Source organism: Natator depressus, chromosome 8, assembly GCF_965152275.1.
Source record: "Natator depressus isolate rNatDep1 chromosome 8, rNatDep2.hap1, whole genome shotgun sequence".
Taxonomy (NCBI): domain Eukaryota; kingdom Metazoa; phylum Chordata; order Testudines; family Cheloniidae; genus Natator; species Natator depressus.
In genome coordinates this window covers 92238180-92259926 of record NC_134241.1, presented here as the reverse complement: position 1 = coordinate 92259926, position 21747 = coordinate 92238180, and the positions used below count along the sequence as shown (strand labels likewise).

Here is a 21747-nt window from a genome sequence, read left to right as displayed (position 1 = left end):
CTTAATTGGAAGTAAAAATGCATGTTTGACCTTTGTGTGGTGTACAAAAATATATCTCATACTTAACTGACCAGAAGTGATGGGTTTATGTCCTAATACTGTAAAGGGAAGTGCTGCAAAAGGGTCAGCCTTATCTTTTGTATCAAGTGCATAAGTTCATCTACCCTAAAAGAATATCACACACTAACCAAATTCAGGTATTTATATATCTAAATTAAACCCTCCAATTCCCTCCTCTGTTTAAAAAAAACAAAACAAAGAAAAGCTATAGTACCTCAGAGTGTTTCTAAGGATTTGTAACCAAAACGAAGGTGGATGGGGGAAGAGGGGATTAAAACCTTTGCAGTAATATGCGTACAGTGGATAATTATCTTAATACATTATCCAGCGGTAATGAGCACAATAAACCAGAAATGTGTTTTACAGGTCTGTATTCATACTGACTGGCTAAATAGAGGGGATTAAGCTAAGTGCAAATCTTGGTTTAGATGGATGTTGTTTTTCCTCAAGAAAGGGAGAGCTCTAGCAAATGAATGGCTGTTCTCAGAAGGATTCCTATATAAACTTTGTTCCATTGCTGTTCTTTTAGCGTGATCCTTCAAACCTGCATTGCAAGGCTGGATGACTGTTTCAGGAGGCTGTGTGTTTCTGATAGATTGTATTTTTAATCCTACCTCACTGCAGGAACTCAAGCATCAAGGAAGGAAATTGTGGCTGTAGGAAGGTGATCAGTTTATTGTACTTCTTGAAGCACTTTGTAATTTCGAGCCAAATTCTCCCTTTGCTTTCACTGCCGCTACCCTGAATGAAGTTCCTGGATTGGCTCCTGTGCAAATAATGGGAGAATTTGGCCCTTTGGTGGAACTGGCACACGTGAATGGCAGCGACTTTAAAAAAATCATGAAAGGCTCAATCTCAAGACCTCTCTGTCACTGTTGGCTCCATCCTTAGCTGTGCAGTTGAAAGGGAAGCTGGCCTGGGACTCTGTGTCTGTTACTTTATGCTGAAAGCAGAATCTTTAGTCTTTTCTAAGTATTGGTGAGAACATCAGTGTAAATTTCTGCTGGCCTTTCATGAGAGACAGGAGCAGGACTACATCTTTCAGATGCTGCCAAACCCAATTTGTAGAGCCCTGAAGAAAAACTCACCTTCCAGGGACTGAGTGATGACAACTAACTTGATCATCCAGTTATTAAGGATTAGCTTGGGACCGTCTCATTAGCAGACCAGTATCATTGTATCTATCAACCTAATGTCGCCACCTCTCGTAAAAGTTACTCTGCCTAGCAATGGTATATATTTTCTGCCCACTATTGCACCTGGTGCAAGGAATTCTGAGACAGTACAGTCCAGATTTAGATTTGGTGCTCCATCTTTAGTGAGAACTTCTCTGTTTGAAACATGAGAAAATAGTGGTGGAGTAAGCAATTTGAAATTTGTATACACACTGACTAACCATAACCTCTCAGAACAGGCATGTATTACACAGAGTAAGACCACAAAAGTCGTGTTCTGAGTGGTGCCGAGCACCTATAATTTCTTCCAATTCAATAGCTCTAACCATAGCAGGTTAGCTGACAATGTCACAATAAAGTGGTGTGGTGAAGAACAAAAGTAATGTCCTCAGGAAGTTAAATGTTTACAATATGCTATACGTGGGATTCACCTCTATCTGGAGGAGACACATTGCAATGGAGCTAAATCATCAGCATTTTTACTGCTTGTCTCACATCTCGCCAGCAGACTGATGGAAGGAATTCACCCAAACTTCATATGAGTGAGTACACGTAATTAAGAGTTTGTTTCTTCTAAAATCACTGGAAAACTGTTTGACAATAGTACTGACTAGATTTAATTTAAGAACACAACAAACAAGCCGCTGTGATGTTTGCTGGCATTAATTCATCCAGTTAAACTTTTTATCAACCAATAGCAGAAAAACTCACCTCATTCTGTTTAAATATCTGTATATGTGTAAATATTCACAAATATAAAACAGCCAGGTTCTGATCTTGGTTACCATGGTATAAACTTCCCCAATAGAATTCTTCCAGATTTAAGCCACTACAAAGGAGGTTAAAAGCTAACCTTTAATTTCTGCTCAATGTACATACAGAAAAGCTGGAAAAGCAACAATACCTTTTATTCCCCTGCCATTTTTATATGCTGAGTAGGATCAAGTTAATTTTAGCCAGTGCTGAAATGGTTAATCCTCCTGATAGAGATGTGAAAATCTGGAACCATTTTAAACCTCAATACCACATACTGCCTTAGGGATCACAGAGTGCTAAAGCCTAAGATAAAAAGCCCTGACACGGATTATTGACGGTTTACCTTTTAATGAGCAGCTTGGATTGATTTTATTTCCCTCCTGAGTTGTTGGCTTTGCCTTGTTTCCACCCATGATGTCATGATTAACAAAACACACACATACACAAACTGAAGCTTCATAGATGAATAATTGCAAAGCTATGAAAACTAGCATAGGCATTAAAAAGAAACCTATGCCAGATCCTCTTGACCATAAGAACAGGTTGACTCATTGACTTCAACAGCTTGATACTTCTTCTTTTAAAGGAAATGGGCCTAGTCTTAAAAGGAGAGCAGAGGTTGGTTCTTCATTTGTACTCAGTTTTAAAAGTATTTTACCATGCTGCAGCTGGAGAGAGATGTCACAAGAGACCCAGGTCAATGGAAAACACTCCTGGGGATTTCAGATGTATTTTTCAGTGTTTTTGTTGAAACAAACCTGCCAACCCAACAATAAAATAATGGAACAAACACCCTTATGGGCTGACTACATTCCCTTCAACTAGCTTAAATCTTAATCTTCAAAAGGGGGAGAAAAATCTATAAACACAAACTATCACCCAGAGAGCTTTTATATCACCTCTTCTATTCAGGTTCTAGCTACTAGAGCTGTCTGGAAAATGGAAATCTATTCCCTGGAAACATTCAGTGTTCCTTGGAAGTTTTTTCTACCCTGAATCAGGATGAAAAGTGAAAGTAAAAAAAGAGGATTTCCAGTGAAATTCCATTTTGAGAGAGCAGAAACCCAATTTTCCATCTTGTCTGTTTCCTGCCTGGAAGATTCTTGTTAATTCACTTTCTCCCTGCCAGCAAGAGCCTTCCAAGCAGGCAGCCATCATTTTCATTTTTCCAGTGCCAGAACTTTTTGTTTTTTTCCAAAATTTAAATTCTCCCACAGAAAATTTTGGTTTTTGCGAAGAGGGTGTTTTCCAATGGAATATTCCTGATCTGCTCCACTGGCATGGCACCTATTGCTGTGGTACAAGAGTGTCCCATCCTTCAAGGCAGGCTTGGGCAACTATTAGTTGCCCAGTAGGCTAATTGGTATAGTCAACAAAGGAAGAGGGGGTGGCTCCAATCCCAGCAGTGGTGACTCCATTGTTATTTATTTACTGTGTTGTATTATGGTCCTGCCTGTGAGCACAGTCATGAATTAGGACCTTTGGGCTAGGTGCTGTGAAAACACACAACAGAACAAACTGGCATAGCCCGATTGCAGTTGGAGGTAGGCAGACTTACCAAAGCTCAGGATCTGGCCCTGAATATGCTGGTTGAGGGCACTTAGAGCAGCTGCTGGTAGTTCTCTAAGGCAGTGAGTGAGTGGGTGCTGAATGACAGCACCACTTCCTTCACTGGGGCAGTTCCAGCAGCCGTGACTACGGATGACCTTTTGTGTCTGACATGGACAGGAGGAAAGACTGGAGAGCGTGAACTTGAGGGGCTCTAGATTTCAAAAGTCTGCAGGCTTCAGTATTTCCTGGAACTAAAATACCCCCAAAGATGCTGATCTTCTTTCTACCATGATGCCTATAGTGAATTGCCAATTGATAATGGCTTACAAGACTGAGTTTGCTGGGGAAGCGGACTGCCTCTTACTATGTATTTGTACCGAACCTTGTACATTGGGGCCCTGATATGATTAGAGCGGACAGTAAGCAGATTTTGCCTTTTTTTTTTAATTGCTGCATTGTGTATACATTTGCTTGTTGCATGTTTTCGGGCTTTTGGGGGGGGGGGGGCGGGAGGAGGGCGTCTATTTTTTTTGTTTTGTTTTTTGTCTAATTTCCCACTGGAGAGCATGATTGGCTCTTAGTTGCGCAAAATCCTCTTCTCTGCACATGACAGAGCTAAAAAAAGTTTAAAAGACTGCTTTCGGTTTGATTTAGTGTGTTAAAGCCCAAGGGTTGGCAGTAGGAAAACCCAGGCCCTCCCACTCCTCCGGGTTACAACCCAGGGCCTGGGAGCAGGCAGTTCAGGTGTATGACCCGGGCCACGGTATCACCCAGCCTATTCCTGGGTTACTCCCTACCACACCCCTGACTCTCCAGAAGCATGCTGAAGGCCTGGCTAATGGCCCACAACATGTCCCAAAGGGTATCAAGAGGTTACCTTCCTCGCTCACCAGCTTATGCTCAGCTCTCTCTTCTGCAGCGGCTTGCAGCTCTGAGTTGAGGTCCTCTTCAGGGCAGTGTGGGGCTCCTACTGGATTCCTGCAGGAGCTCTCACGGAAGGTCTGCTCCCTTGCAGCGATCACCCTGACTGAGTTGTGCGGCTCCCTGTTAAGCTCCACCTCCACTGGGAGCGCACACACATAAGGCACAGCCGGGTGAAGCAGCCTGTAACCAGAGCTGCTCCTTAAGCTCCTGTTCCCCAGTGTGGGGTTTGTACACCCCAGCACAGCTGCAGAATATCTGTATAGTCACTAGTATTAGAACGCACTATTCTCCTACCAAATGAGGCATCCAAAAAATGGGGAAATGGGACAAATAAAAGAAACCTCACCTTCTGTCACCACCTGAAATTCACCTGATGATATTAAATGCACCCAGACAGAGCCACTGGGGAAAAGACAAGGAGTCTTGTGACGTTAGGGAGAATTTCTATCCAAGTAAGCCAGCACAATATATTTGTTAACATTTAACGTGAGGGAGGGAAAATTTCCTGTTACACACACACACACAGACATGCACTCACGTTGTGCCTTGTAATTGAGCTTGTGGAAGTATTTTTAAAACCTTCAAGTCCTCTGTGTATCAGTAGTTCGTGCCAAAACACAAGCAATAATGTTTATGCCCCATGTTATGTCTCACTGCACAGTTTATCCCAATCCAGGCATAAACGACCACTGCCAAAGCAACACTGATTTGCACACACATCATAGCTGGCTCTGGGCCAGTCACAGGCCCTACACAGTAACTATATGTACATTACTCAGGCCAAGAGTATGAGTGATCTAAGCAGGTAGGGTACATAGTAATTGGTGGGAAGCATGGACATGGAGTCCATGCTACAGCCATTGACCCTGGGACACCACTCTGCAATGCTGTGATTGTTCCCTGTTTCCTTGCTGGTCATAGTTTCGGGGGCAAAAATAAACCAGAATTTGCATCCAGATTCTCAGCTGGTACAAGTGTATGGATCTCCATTGAACTCAATAGAGCTACACTGATTTACACCAGCTGAAGAAGTGGTTTCATCTCAGGATTTAGGATAATGAAAAAGAACTTAGAGTTAATGCCAAACAAAATAAACATTTTTTGTCCCTATTTTCTTTAAACAGTGAAAGAATATGGTTGTGCATGAACAGAGTCCCCCAGCGTTTGACAGAGCTTGATAGGACAAGGAGGAATTAGATGATTGCCTTAGTGCTGGCAGCTATTGACTATACAGTGGAACAGAAGAGTTGCAGATAAGGAAGTGAGAAAATGCAGTGTCATGCAAATAAGACAACCCCAATTTTTTCAGCCACAGACACTGTGGAACTCCCTTACGAATGTGGTCCAGCAATTTTCCGTCACCAGTTGTATGGTCTGTATTTCAGATAGAAGCACCTAATGAAAGCAAAGAGATTTATACTATTTTTTTTTAATCAGCACTCTTTGTCTAGGCTAAGCAATACAAAGCGAGCTACAGTAACTCCTCGCTTAAAGTCATCCCGGTTAAAGTTTAGTTATTAAGTCGCTGTCCTATTACAGAACACGCTCAATCAAAATTGTGCCATGTTCAGTTAGAATGGCCTCCACCCCAGCACCTCCCACTCGCTGGCAGGCCCCGCGGATCAGCGCATCCCCCCTCCCTCTCCACTCCTCCCACCTGCCACAATCAGCTGTTTCATGGCGTGCAGGAGGCTGGGAGGGAGGAGTGAGGATGCAGTGTGCTCGGGGAAGGGAGCGGAATTGGGCAGGAAGAGGCAGGGCGGGGGTGGAGCGGGGACAGGGAGAGGCGGGGCCTGAGGTCTTGTGGGGGGATGGAGCACCCCCTGGCCGTTTGAAAAGTCGGCGCCTGTGGCCCCAGAAGCCTATGGCTGTCTCCAGCTCTGCAAGGATTTACAGGCCCAGTGCCTCTGCATTGTATGTCTTGAGCGTACCGTGAAACCTGGCAGATTGGTTCCCTTAGGAGATGACTGGTCTCCCCAGCACCCCACGGGGTGGGGGGTGTTCAGTGACTAACTGGAGCAGGCATTTGTGTGATCTGCTGCTCAGAGGCTAGCAGACACATCCCCATTGGGTGCTGGGGAAGGATGCAGCACAGCGTCCCTTCCTATGTGCTGTCACTTGCCTGCTCTGCCTGGCTCCCATAACGAGCCCAACCTTGCAGAGCTTGCATGGGGAGGACTCTGCAGGCCTAGGAGTGGGGGTGTTGTTGGCCCACACCCTCACCAGAGCTCTGGGGCCAGAGGATATTCACTTACCTACTCACAGCTCATATACTGTCTTTTGTCTGGCAAAAAAAAAATTCCCTGGAACCTAATCCCCCCCCCCCCATTTACATTAATTCTTATGGGGAAATTGGATTCGCTTAACATCATTTCACTTAAAGTCGCATTTTTCAGGAAGATAACTACAACGTTAAGTGAGGAGTTATTGTCTTAAGAAACATAAGAATGGGAGTGAGCAAATGAATATTTTAACTGTGGCATCTAGATGTTTTTTATGCTGAAAATTGCATATCTTCATATGAGATATTTCTGCGGGGGTTATTATACATATCTGCACACACAGTCATTTGCAGTTCTGCATGTAAGATGTACAAACACACACACAATCCTAATCAATGAGCTGCTGCTGCTCAATATAAAGGTCTCATTGATTTTCATGGGAGCAGGAACTGTCCAATAGAGAGTCAGATAATTTTTTATTGTTTTTAAAGTATAAGAGCATTTTCACAACTAATTAGCATTTGCACATGCCACATGTTGGCAAAGGTAGCAATGGCCCGTGCAAATGAGTGTGGATATTTGCACCATATATTTAAAACGACACCAAGCAGCCAAGCACAGAAGGGGCTAAGGAAGGTTCTAAGCAGAAGCTCCACAATGAAAGAAACAGATGACTGTTAGGAATAACTCTTTTTCCTTATACTCTCAGAGACCACGATATGGAGGGTCAGGCTTAGTGGTTGGCACAGCAGCAGCCAGGCCTACCGATCAGTGCAGTGGCAGCCAGTCCAGGAACTGGAGCCAAAGGTTGGAGCCAAAGTCAGGAGTCGAGAGCAGGTTTGAAACAAAGCAAGAGCAGGGTTGGGAGCTGGGCTGGAGCAGGCTACGCCCTGCGGAACCTGTCACCGTTATCAGGCAGAGGAGAGTTCCACGCCATGAATGATGTTGGTCAGAATAAGCGGCTGTTTCTCTCCGCAAGGACCTGCCCTGAGAGTCACCAGACCAGCTCCTGGTTCTTGAATTGTCTGGAGCTTAGCACAGGAATGACTCATCACTGCATGTGGCTTAAAACAGGCTCTAGTGCAGGGAAGACTCATCACCCCATATATTCTATTAAAATTACTTGGTCAATGTTAAGTCAAAGCAACTTTCTGTGCTTTAAGGGGGAAAAAAAAGACAACCACACAGGGCAAAGGGCAGTCCAATAGCTAAGTCCTCATTTCAGGGCATGGTACTTAGAGTGACTGTGTACATAATTATGGACACACATCATGCCAACAGTTGCAAGCACACTTCCCTAAAAATCGATGCTAGAAGTTTAAAGCATTCAAGATTCTTTATGAAACAATTTGTTTTTTCAGTCCAAAATTGATTTTACAGTTTAATATTTGTGCATATTAGGGAGATTTCGTTCGTAAATATTTCATATATGTACAGTGTGTGTATTTTATATATCCATTCACACAATACATAGATATAGTGTGTATATTTCAGATACACACACACTAAAGCATACATATGAATATTTTTTTCTTGAAGTAGTATCAACAGAAGTGGTCCTTTTTTTCTGTATGCCAAATGAAAAGTTATTTTTAGAGGATATAATTCCCACCTGCATAAATGTAGATTCTGAAGTGCATCTGTCATTTGTCATTAATGCTGACCCGGCATTTCCCCAAGATTATACTACATAGTACCCGATTCAATTAAAATACAGCTAGCCCTCTAGGAAAGCTTTGGAAAATCTGCTTTTCTGTGCTTCCATGGGGCAAATTCAATGCTATATATGTTGTCAAATTGGACCCTGTGGACGCATTTTAGCATATTGGGTCTGCTGCCTTTTCTCCGCGGGTTAAGGATATGGAGAGCTATGAAGCAGAGGAGATCCTGGGCAGTACTTTTTTCTTAAATCAGCGAGTCAGATATTTTAAAAAACCAAGCATATTCCTTAGTTGTACAACAATCAATAATACATTCCGATAGGCAGTTACTAGAGCAAAAGGATGCAATAAATTCCTCTTTCTACCCCACGTATTGCCAGGCAGCATCATGGTCCTAACAGGCTAAACTGTGGACATATTTTAAACATCAAGAAACATACGGGTCAGAACAAGGTCTTCTTTGTTTAATTAAAACATTTTCTTTATTAATATTCAATTACATGTGGCTCACTGCCAGTCAGACAGAGAAGCTACTCCACAGTCAACACATCAAAAGGCTCCCTACATGTTCTCTGGAAACCTCTGATACTCAAGGAAGACAAAGAATTAGACACTGAAGTTAAGGACGATTCAGGATTCCACAGCTAGGATATGTGGGGTGGGTGTGGGTGAGAGGAGTTAAAAATTATGAAATGCTGAATATAAAACTGTTGCCTGATTCAGCTAGAACAACTCTGTGGACATGTGTTAGCACCTACACATTTCCCCCCTTCTTGAATATTCATCTGCAAAGAGATATTTTCATGGGTTGGTATTTTCAAAGGCACTTCAGGCACCAAAGTAAGTGGCCTGATTTTCAAGAGAGCTTAGACCCCTGCTAACGAACAGCCAGTATCTAAACAGTCAAATTTCTGTGGAAGTTTGTCTTCTCCCCTACTCCCTCCCCCACAAGAATAGATTCTAGGAAGTGAAGACAATAAGGGCTACTGAGGCACCACTAGAAATGACCTTAGGAGAAGAGGAGACAAAGAAGATGGTTTGATACAGAAGCTGCGGGATGTACATCATCTTTGAATAAGTATCTGAGGGAATCTACTTATGCACAAAATGGTACCTGAGAGAGCTCATGGCAGAGAAAATCCAAGGATCAGAGATGGATCTAGAGATGATGATGTAATTAGGACCGGGATTTGAAGGTATAATGCAGGAAAGGAGAGAAGATGTGATACAGACAATTTAAGATTTACGGAGACATGTTGAACAAAAGAACCTAGAGGGTGGACTGCTACAAGAGAAGGGTGATCCATGGAAGAACATGACCACTAGGACAAGGCAGAGGAAGAGACCAGCTAATGGTGGAGAAAATCAAGTTGAGTAACAGGTTTGATGCACTGGGGAATGAGGAGGAAAAACAGGGAGAAGATGGGATGGCAAGGAAGAAAAGAAGGGAAGCTAGTCTCTGCAGAAGAGATAGAGGAGACAGCCAGGGACCAGAGTCTAAGGGAAAATGAGTACTATGTACAGGGGACAGAGAGAAAACAAAAATGTCAGAAACCAAAATCAGGAAGAGACAGGCCTGTGCAATTGAAGACTCTATACTTAGTAGAACCGACAGGCCTGTCACCAGATCCAGAGAACAGAAGAATGTGCTCTCTGCCAGGAACAACAAGATGAGACATGGATGTGAGGCTCAAAAAGGATCTTAATGGGAGGGGGAAAAATCCACTCTGAAAAATCCACTCAGTGACTCTGCTGCATGTCTGGGTGAATGACACTGCTCGATTCCCACTGGCATGGATCAAGGATGATTACACTCGGCTGGGTAAGACACTTAAAAGAAGTGGAAGCTCAGGTGATCTTCAGTGGAATACTTCTGGTCCCCAGAAGGAGGGCAAAAGTGTGACAAGATAATGAAGATCAACAGATGGTTCCAGGATTGGAGGTATGAGGAAAGTTTGGGGATGATCAATCATTTGGGGGGCATTCACGGGAGGAAGATTTTTCTTGAATGATAGACTCCACTTGAGTCTTCATTTCAAAGAGGGCAAACAGTGGAAAATTAAGGGACTTCATATAAGTCAACTGAAGAGCTCAAGGACTTAAATGTGGAGGAGGCCTGGAATTTCTTCAAATCAACTATACAAAAAATATCTGAAATTTGCACCCCAAACAAGGGGAAAACACTTGCAGGGAAAGCCTCCAAACCCAGCTGGATGAATAACCACCTCAAAAAGGTTATTAAGAGTAAGCAGAGAGTCTCTAGGGAATGAAAAAAGATGTTGATCAGCAAAGAAAGCTACAACTTGGAGGTTAGAACATTTTAGGAATAAAGTGAGAATTGCTAAAAGTCAAGTTGAATTAACTCTTGCCAGGAAAATTAAAATAATAATAATTTTTTTAGTTATCGATATAAAAAGAATAAGGATAAATGAGATTACTAAATTAATACTTTGTCTCAGTGTTCAGTACAGATGATAATATGGAACATGGGCATGAAGTAGGATGGGTGATGGAAATGAGTGTATAGTAATGGAAAATTACCACATCTCAGGTGGAAGAAAAAACTTAAAAGAGCTTAATGAGCTCAAACTGTGGAGACCGGATAATTTCCATCCCAGATTACTGAAAGAACTGGCATGTGAAATAGCTTTATTCAAAATCCTTGCTACCAAACTGACAATCTATTTAGGGTTACTACCATTGGACTGGGAAATAGCTAATGTACCTATATCTAAGGAAGGGGCCAGGGGGAAAGTGGTCCAGGCAATTACGGACCTCTTAGTCTGACCCCAGGAGCATACAAAGTTTTAGAACAAATTGCAAAAGAAAGAATAAATTAAATTAATGGAAGTAAACGTTAAAGGATATGTAATGCAACATGGATCTACCAAAGGTAGATCATGCCAGACTAATATGATTTCCTTCTTTGAGATAGGCAAAATGCAGTAGATCTAATATACCTGGACTTCAGTAAAGTATTTGATACGGTACCTCATGGGAAATTAGTTAAATAAGAGAAGACGGGGATTAGTACAAGAACTGTTAGATGGATAAGGAACTAGCTAAAGGAAAGAAGGCAACAGACTCTGCTGAAAGGTGAACTATTGAACTGGAGAGAGGTTACTAATGGAATTCCTCAAGAATCGGTCTTGAGACCAATCTTATGCAATATTTGTATTAATGACCTCGGCAAAAAGAGTAGGAGTGTGCTAATGAAATTTGCTGATGATTCAAAGTTGGGAGGATTGTAAATACAGAGGAAGATCAGAATATTATACAGGACGATCTGGATGACCTGAAAACTGGAGTGACAGAAATAGATGAAATTCCATAGTACAAAGTGCAAGATGATTGTGCACCTAGCCTCTAATAAGAATTTCTGCTGCAAGCTGGGGGGTTCATCAGTTGGAAGTGACATAGGAGGAGAGAGACCCAGGTGTGTGGATCAATCACAGGATGACTATGAGCTACCAGTGTGATGTGGCTGTGCAAAAGACATACATGATCCTAGGATGTATCAGGCAAGGCATTTCCAAAAGTAGGCTGACCAGATATCAAGTGTGAAAAATTGGGATGGGGGTGGGGAGGTAATAGGCACCTATATAAGACCAAGCCCTAAATATCAGGACTGATCCTATAAAATCAGGACATCTGGTCACCCTATTCCAAAAGAGAAGGAGAAATAATAATAATAATGCTATTGCACAAGGCACTGGTAAGACCTCATTTGGAATGCTGTCTACAGTTCTGGTCACCCACATGCAAGAAAGATAAATTCAAACTTGAACAGGTGCAAAGAAGAGCTAGTAGGATGATCATGGGACTGGAGGGCTTAATCTTTATGAGAGGCGACTGAAGGAGTTTGGCTAGTTTAGCTTAGCAAAACGAAGGCTGAGAAGGGATTGATTGTTCCCTATAAATACATCGGGGGCGGGGGGAACATTAATTTTGGTTGTTGGGTTTAGTGTGAGGGTGCTGGGTAGTGTTGGTGGCCTGTGATATACAGGAGGTCAGACTAGAGGATCTGGTGAGCCATTCTGGCCTTCAGCTCTGTGACTTCCATTAGCCTCAGTAAGAGATGTAGGATGCTCGGCCCTTTTGAAATCTCACAACTGATTTAGGTGCCTAAATTTGAATCTAGAACCCTAATTTTAGGTTATTTCTTAAAATCACTATGACTCTGCAAATGTAGCCATGATCCTGAGCAAACTTTTCACTGTTCCCAACACACCCCTTATCAGTGCAGAAAATGGTATATAATGGTACATACACAAAAGCAATACTGATTTTGCTCAGGTAAGGACTGCAGAATTTGGTCCTGGTGGTTCCCGGTACAGATATAAAATGCAATAAGACAAGGAATTCTGTGAAACTGACTTGGCTAAGTGCGACTCCCATGGCTACTCAGACCTTTCTGTCAGCAATGGAAAGAACACAGATCCTCCTCTTTCAAAAGCACAGGCCCCACCACTTGAGCAAAAGGAGAATAACCATTAGTCATTAGCAGTAGATAGCACACAATCAAGTGGTTCTGCACATATCCTACGGAGGGCAGGGGTAAAACATACAATCTAGCCACAGTTTATTAGAGGCAGGTCATTATTTTGACCAACTTATTTTGAGCAGGGATCACTCATACTGACTGATCTTCATTTGTAAGACTCAAAAGGTCACTTAGGTTTCTTTTTTCATCTTGGGGGGAGGGTGGAATAAAGGTTACTAATCTGCTTAGATGTGAACATCCCTCTCCCATACCACATTTGAATATACCATTTTAGTCATTTTCTTACAGCTCCTCTTCTCCCTCCCAACGCACCCAGTGTCACTCACTGTTCTGACTCAATGCTTGAAGCTCAGCACTGTCTCTCTCTGACTGACAGGAGGTGCTGCCTCAGGCATACAGATTGAGCCTGCCAAAAAAAAAAAAAAAAAAAAAAAAAAAAAGTTGATTTTCTAGTAGTTTGGCATGCTGCATTAAATTATTCCTCTGGCAATATCTGGCCTGTTGGCTATATATCTGACAGCCCACTGCTAAATTATTGATAGAAAACATGCGGATCCTAAATATCCAGTCAAGACATGTTGATATCTAAAATATCAATCTGTAAAATTGTGTGCAACTTTGAAAAAAAGGGGAGAAAAGATAAACAAATGTGATCCTGGTACAACTTAATATTAAAATAGGCCAGACTCAGGTCTGATATACATACTGTTGACCTCAGTGGAGTCACTCATTTGTGCTAGGTTTGAATTTGGCTTATGAAACAATAAAGCAGGATCTTAATTTTGATCAGAGTTCTAGGAATATCCCAACTAAAACTTTGTAAATCAGAATGAAGAAATTTAGAGCAATAGAACATATATCTGCACCAGCCCCAGGCTGAGGGAGTATAAAAAAGTATTTCAAATCTCTAATTTCTATGATTGAAAAATGTATTTTGATCTTGATAGGACCAGCAGGGCACTTGACTTCAAAGTCCACTAGCTAGATCCCACCCTTGGGTTAGATGATCAGTGAAATTAAATACAGTGCTTAATCAAAAGTTAATGTCTGTGATTTATCAAAAGGTCAGTCTTCTTTTTGTAAGCTTCCCACTTCAAAATGTCTCCCTCCCAGACAGACAAGTCTGCATTCCTCTCAGAATCATCTCTTGCTTCTCTTTCTAGATAGTGTGACTAAGATCATTGATCATTACTGATGTTCACTGTATACTGTATGTCAGTTTCTGATCAATAAGAGATTTGCAGTCCCATAGACAGATGTATTAGGAAGTTTTCTTGTTTTTGAAATATCAAGTCTAATTTTGTTGTTGTAACAATAGGTTTTAAGTCAAACCCACTTTCAAGTGGTTATGCTTGATAGTGTGAGAGAGAGCATGGTCTTGTTCACAGAGATTTAGTTACACAGACTGTAACAAGCAGTCATACCCAGTGCTTGTTACATTAATTTTATCTGTTATTTCATTAGTACAAGCTCTGAAAGATGGTAATTAAGTCTCTGAAGACAGACATTTATTTGCTTCTAAACAAAGCCAGGAGGAGATTTTATAAATGTTATTTATATATATTTAAAAATATAAGCCTTTACTAGATTTTTTCCTCTAACAGGAGACTGGAAATGTTATTTCAAGCTTTCTGATACAACGATACTTTCATGTTACATAGCATCTTCTTTATGTGTCACCCCGGGATGCAAGGCGTATGTCTACTACTATATAGTCAAATTGGGGAAGAAAAGCTGCCTACACTAGTGATATAGGAGACAAATTTAGAGGGTTGGTGCTAAAAGAGGGGTAAGGCTTCACACCTAATCTGATGCTAAATGCTAGCATTGGTAATGAAGTGGGGTTACATTAACTATACACCCACATTATAGCTTCTGCCAAAAACATCACTGTTTTACCTCAGATAATATCACTACAAATATACATTGTTCACTTTATGGTTACTTTTGACAGATTATCGTTAGTAATTGGAAAAGTGTTTCATGAAAATTTGCACACATTTTTAGCCAAGCCATTTTTTGGGTCAATTCACAACTCATGGAAGGATGAAGGCTTTGAGCAATCAGAAGAAGAATTGTTCAGTGGTTAGGGTGCTTGTCTGGGACTTGGGAGACTGGTGGACAGGGAACCGAACCCCAATGGCTTCCTGTGTGGGCTTGGGTCACTGAGCCTCAGTTACTCATCTGTAAAATGGGAGTGAATAATTTCCTACTTCACAGGTGTTATGTGAGGATAATACATTCAAGATTGTCTCTTGCTCAGATACTACGATAAGAGAGCCATATAGGTACCAAAGATAGATATTAAAATGCCAATTTTCATAGATCTGTAATGAGAGAGAAAAACTCATTACACAAAAACTGTGTGTGAATTTTTGAGGAGGAGCAGAGGAGAGGATGGTCACTGCCTTTTCCTCTTGAGGCTTCTTGCTGTACAGGACTGACCACAAGGCTGGGAGCCCCAGACCTCCAATTATTATTTCTGCCCATTCCCACGAACTGGTTCTCAAGATAAACTTTACCATTTACAGTGCACTCTACAACTATCATTTGGGCAGGCCTCAAAAGGTTCCTCTGAAGTATGTAAATATAGTTCTACCCATTTTACAGACAGAAAAACTATGGCACAGACACAGTTAACACCCAAGATCAAACAGTAGAACAATATCAAACAAGGGTGAGAAGACAGGTCTCGTGCTTGCCAGTCTTCATAGTTGCCAACATTGTAAAAACCTTTTCCAAACTCTAAAAAAATTTGCACTCCATTTCAGTCAAGTAAAATTTCCCACCGATTGCTGTAATTTTGTGGAATTTTGGAAATTGGCAAATTTCATTTAACAAGAAAAAATATCAGGAATGTTCCACCCAATCTGAAATGTCAAATCAGACATTGACAAAAATGTAGAGAACTTAAACTCTTCATGACCGGTTTCAGAGTAGCAGTCGTGTTAGTCTGTATCCGCAAAAAGAAAAGGAGTACTTGTGGCACCTTAGAGACTAACAAATTTATTTGAGCATAATCTTCATGAGCTACAGCTCACTTCATTGGATGCATTCAGTGGAAAATGCAGTGGGGAGATTTATATACACAGAGAACATGAAACAATGGGTGTTACCATGCACATTGTAAGGAGAGTGATCAGGTAAGGTGAGCTATTACCAGCAGGGGAGCGGGGGAGGGTGGGGGGGAGGGGGGTAGAGGAGAAACCTTTTGTAGTGATAATCAAGGTGGGCCATTTCCAGCAGTTCACAAGAACGTCTGAGGAACAGTGTGTGTGTGTGTGTGGGGGGGGAATAAACATGGGGGAATAGTTTTACTTTGTTTAATGACCCATCCACTCCCAGTCTTTATTCAAGCCTAAGTTAATTGTGTCCAGTTTGCAAATTAATTCCAATTCAGCAGTTTCTCGTTGGAGTCTGTTTTTGAAGTTTTTTGGTTGAAGAATTGCAACTTTTAGGTCTGTAATCGAGTGACCAGAGAGATTGAAGTGTTCTCCGACTGGTTTTTGAATGTTATAATTCTTGACGTCTGATTTGTGTCCATTTCTTTTATTAATACTAGGACAGCCATCAGTTAATGCCGTAACAGCTTTGGCTATGCATTACTGGCTTTTGTATATTTTAGTCACACACCAAACATGTTTTATATATTTTCTCTTTTGTGCAATGAATTTTAATAAAACTAGCAAAAGAATTGAGAAAGCAGCTAATTTTCCGACATGCCTCTGGCAAACAAGAAAAACTCAAGACTAAGTTGAGAGATATCTTTCTAGTACTGCAAATTCATTTTCCATAACAAGAAACTCATCTTCCCGAGAAGCCTGTAGTTCAAAGATAAAGATGAAAAGATGTTGTTTTATCATAATGACAAGTATCTGCATCCATATTTATTTTGTGCTCCAACAGCAGTTTGCTGTGTGTATTGTCATGGTACATTGAAAAGTAGGAAAATATTTCTCTATTTAAAGAATCAGAGGATAAAGGAAAAAGCACCACTGGGGAAAATAGCATAACACAATCATTGAGTATCCCTAGGAAAATATCTGACCCACATAGATAGAATTGGGAATCTGCCTTGTATGCTTGTAGCTGCTGTTTAATGTGACGCCATCTTTCATTAGCTAGGCCCTGAATTTTAACAAGTGCTCACCTGGCATTCTTCAGATGAGCAATTTTAATCTTGCCCCACATATGAAAACAAGAAATGGGTCATCTTCTATGAAAGAGAATTAGAGAACTGTGTTAAAATGTCCCATGTACAGTTTTATTTCACATAGTAGCCTGGATTTTATGCTAGGTAGCTATTGGTTCAATGACATTTGCATGATTAAGGAGTGGATCTTTTGTGAGCATCAAATGAATTTTGCGAGAGAGACCTGCAAGTTTTGAATCCTACAGGCTAATCTGGAGTTTGGTCAGAATGTACGTCTAAACAATTCAGGATAACTCCTTCCGGTAAATAGCTTAATCACTTTTCAGATAAAATTCAGAATGACTGGTATGGAAATGTCTCACTTGTCTGTTGCACATATACATGTCAGATAGCATTATGTTAGTGGTTTAACTTTCCCCTTGTTTTTAAACTACAGTGGGGTTATCTTTTCACCTTCTTGTTTAAATCAATTCCAAATGTGTCAGTATCACTGCTTCTACTGCAGATTAATAGAATCAGCCAAAAGGATAGCTGACATTTTTGTTGCCATAGAAACTGGTCATGTTACACGGCTTGCTTAGCTCCCATTTGCCATACATCTAGGCAGCTACTGAACACACTCCCCTTTTGTTTCACAAGGAATTACATTAAAATATTAAAATATAATTCCATCTTACTTTAGTCCCCATTCTGTAGAAAAGAGGATTATAGAATATTAAGATACATCCTAAGGAAAGTGCAAAGTGATGATAATATTGCTGTATGGCTTATGTGCATTCCAGATAAAAAGGAAAGGAAATACAAGTGGAGTAAATTACCCCAGAGCCTACAGTCTAGCTTTTCTTCATTCAAATATTACCCACAACTTCAAATAGATAGGCTTTTCCTCACTGAACCTCAAAGTGGATGTACTTCAAGTTTGATTGCGGAAAACAAAAACAAAAAAGACATTAGTGACAATATTTTTAAATGCATCATCAAATTTTTCCAACTTAGCAGCGCTGAGGAGGTTCTGTGTTATCAGGCTTCCTTTCCACAGATGCATCAAAGCCCCAGGAGAAAACCACTCACATAGAATTAAGATGTGAAGTTTCAGCATTTAGTGATGCAGTGTATATGTATATTATGCCAGAGGGCACAGTGCACTTGAGAAAAAGCAAACCAATGTCTAAAAATTCCATGCTGGCAGGGTCCTGTCAAAACCACTGGTGAGATTTATAGTAATTCTTGTTAATTGGTAGGATCCCAACTGCTTGGTGCTGGGATTACCGTGTGGGGTGGGAATGCTGGAAATGAATTTAGTGACATTATTTATCATCTTCTCTTACTTAACGTTTATATTGTGGTGGCACCTCAAGGACACAACCAGGTTGAGTGCCATTGTGCAAGGTGCTGTACAAACAGATCGTCAGGGATGGCACCTGCTCCAAAGAGCTACCTTTCCCATTAAAGCAGCATCGGCTATCCCTCCGAATCTAATCATCCAGTGTCCACAAACCTGTGCTTGCTGCTTTTATTTGAAGACTGAAAAATGTCACAAAGCTCTTCTCCAATTTAAATAATCCCAACACCACATTGGAAGAAGATCCCTGGAGCATGAGATGGGGTTATTTTTTGTGATCAGATTATATTTTTTGATATTGTATCCCTCATAACAGGTTTCCTATGACTGAGAACAGGGCTGGGGCAAGCATTGCTGGACCTCTTTCCAGAGTTACTTAGATACTACGGTACAGAGTGCCATGATACATAAAGCTGGTAGGCTTACATAGAATCCTTCCCACCTTCCATATTTCTAAGCATGGTCACAAAGAGGGAATGCTTAGTGCTTTTCATTCCAGCAGCTACGTGTGCAACTCCTCATGCCAGAATTCATATTATGGAATTCATATCAAGAACATGCAAGGAGTGAATGAAAGAGGTCAGATATTAAGAGGAAGTTTTGCCAGAAATGAAGGGTATAATGTGAGTCCTACCCAACGGCACACTATAACCTTTGACACAGAAAATATGTAATCCCTCTGTCAATCCTTTATTCTTGGCAGCTTAGCTTTACCCTGCATCCAGAGCACAACCCAAACCACAAGTTTGTGTTGGTAGATCAGTTCAGGTTTTTAAATGGAGATGGTACTAAGGAAAGGAACACTGAATTGTCTGAAGGATACTTGAGTTCCCTGAACTGGGGATGAGAAGGAAACCCAGACGACCTACGTTTACTGCAGATAACCCAGCTGGCCTTACTACAGTTCCACAAAAGGCCAAAAGCGCTTCAGGGAGCTGCACTTGTGCATGTCTCAGTAAAAACACTGACCACAAAGGCCAGATTGTGGCTGGCCCTTATATGGCTGAATGGTGCGGGAAGGGAAGATATAAAAAGCCTCGCTGCTTGGTAAGGCCTATATAAAGGCCCATATCAGAACTGCAGCCCTTGTGCCAGTGGAGTGTGGCAGCTGTTCCTAAAGCTACATCTACACTTAATGCTACAGTGGCACTGCGGTACTGCTTCAGCGTAGATACTCTCTACAGGGACAGGAGCGGGTCTCCCATCTCTGTAGTTAATCCACCTCCCCCAGAGGTGGTAGCTAGGTCAACGGAAGAATTCTTCTGCCACTCAGCCATGTCTAGCCTGGGGGTTAGGTTGGCATAGCTACATCTCTCAGGGGTATGGATATTTCACACCCCTGAGAGAAGTAACTATACTGATGGAAGTTCAGTGTAGACCTGCCCTGAGATTCCTCCCTCCCCCTCACTAAGAGCAACTGGGATGATAGGAGTGGGGAGTAAGTGGAACCATGGCTCCTCCCTCCTTGTATCCCAGTCAGAATTGGCAACACCAGAGGGGGAGCAGGTCGAATCCCTTTAGGAGGCGTAGTAAAGTTATACCCCTCCCCAGTGCAAGCAGAAAGCCCCAACAGGTGCTGTACCTCTGTGGGGAAGTGCAGCTCCACACTATTTCCCCCCACAGTGCAGGGCTGTGTCAAAAAGCCACAAAATGATTCACACGACAGAACTGTGACCCAGCTGTATCTTTAAAAAGTGCTGAGTTTTAATAGGATTGTAAAGGGGAGGGGGGAGGGCGATGTTTGTTGAACAATGTGTGTTTCTGGGGAAGCTGCTTGTTGTTTTGAATTTCCTGGGTTTGACTAATTTTGCATGCCCGATGGCATCAGCATGTTGAGTTATGCAATGTAGCAAGCTGTCGCACTGCAAAAAGCATGACGTATCATCCCAGTGATGCATGAAATTAAAAAGATGTGGTTTGCTGGGTCAACCAGAGATAAACCAGACTTGCTTTTCAATCGGTCTACTTTTAATCATATTTAAACCTTGCAAGGAATATAAAAAGATTATTTAAATACCAGCTGATCCAGTAATGGTAAATAATTGCAACTATCCACAGTTACAAGTGGGCAGAGCTGGTCTCAGTATCTGCACATCTCTACTAGGACAGAGATATAGAAAAATTCAAGTTACTCATTGCCAAATGTCACCTTGCCAGGCATAGATTCACAAACCTGGACCCCCGTCTGGCAGGGGGACATTGGACTCATGTGGTTTGCACGAGGGGCCCAGTCACTTGTGAGAGCTGTGTTGCGCCAGGGAGACTGGAGAGCCCATCCTCAGTGAAAGCAACATTCCAGCACTGATACTGGTCGCACACCCGGGTGCACTCGGGAGCACAGTGGGCCAGGAGCATCACTACACAGCTGCTTCCCTTAGCGGACTCTGCAGATGGCTGTTTTCAAATGGTCAACAAGAGCCGTACTGGGATGGAGACGGAGCATGGAGGGAAAAAATCCCTAAAATTACCCCACTTCCCCATTCATCTTCTCTCTGCCCAACTCAGTGAAGCCTCCCACTCGCTTCTATTGGCCACTCTTGCTAGAAGAGGAGAACTTGAGGTAATGTTTGGTGCCTATCCCTATATTTAGACCCTAGTGACCTGAGGGAAGAGGGTGCGCATCAGGCAGCAGCCAGTCCATGCCTGATCTCAGAGTGTCAATCACAGAACGATCAGGAGCTTGTGCATGCCTGCTGCTCCCTACAGCCCAACTGGCTCGCTACGTGGCTATCACCACACCAGAGCAGTGACGAAAGGCAAGGTCAAGATAGTGAACCATGATAGGACAGGCCCATAGGGCTCAGATTATGAGACTTCATCACAGTACTGTGGCCAGTATTTCATATTTGTTGGGAAGCAACAGCTTGTTTCAAATATTAAGTATCTCTCTTAGGTTAGGAGTGTAGATTCTCCTTTGCTGGCTGCCTGTTGTGTATGTTCCTGCAGCGATGAGGCTGTGTTTCTCTAAAGGAAGCATATGCACCTGAGTCTCAAACCTTTGATTCATTGTGGGAGGGACCTTTCACCTAGATTGGATCCTAGCCCCATTTAGTCATAATAAATCCCTGTATCTAGCAATGGTTTACGTTTCAGTACGAAGTGGGAATGAATGTACCCAGAAAAAGAACTCCATTGACTCCTTGCAGCAAGAATTCATTCTGTAAGATGCATGATACAGCTGAGAAATGCAGTAGAAGAAACAAAGAGTAGAGGGTTACTAGAAAACTGTTATGCCATTAGGAATAAGCCTACCTGCCCAGTGCCTAACCTCACGCTTTGGGGAGATTCTTCAGGTCACCAGGACAACCTTCAAAACTGTCAGACTTTCAGCAGGGCTGGAGGTTATGAAAGTGGCATTGAATGAACAGAGAAGAAAGGCCTTAATGTATAGATCCTATC

General features: G+C 41.9%; 1 protein-coding gene across 8 annotated transcripts in view; it reads right to left on the bottom strand.

Annotated features, from left to right (window-relative positions):
- The window catches only part of DAB1 (DAB adaptor protein 1), a 665352-nt gene that overhangs the window by 416440 nt on the left and 227165 nt on the right, over positions 1–21747 (bottom strand). The window contains exon 2 of one of the 8 annotated variants that reach the window (XM_074961662.1): positions 13180–13259. The exons of the other annotated variants lie outside the window; for them this stretch is intronic. The gene's annotated coding sequence lies outside the window, so the exon portion shown is untranslated. The remainder of the gene's footprint in view (positions 1–13179; positions 13260–21747) is intronic. 8 annotated transcript variants of the gene reach the window in all.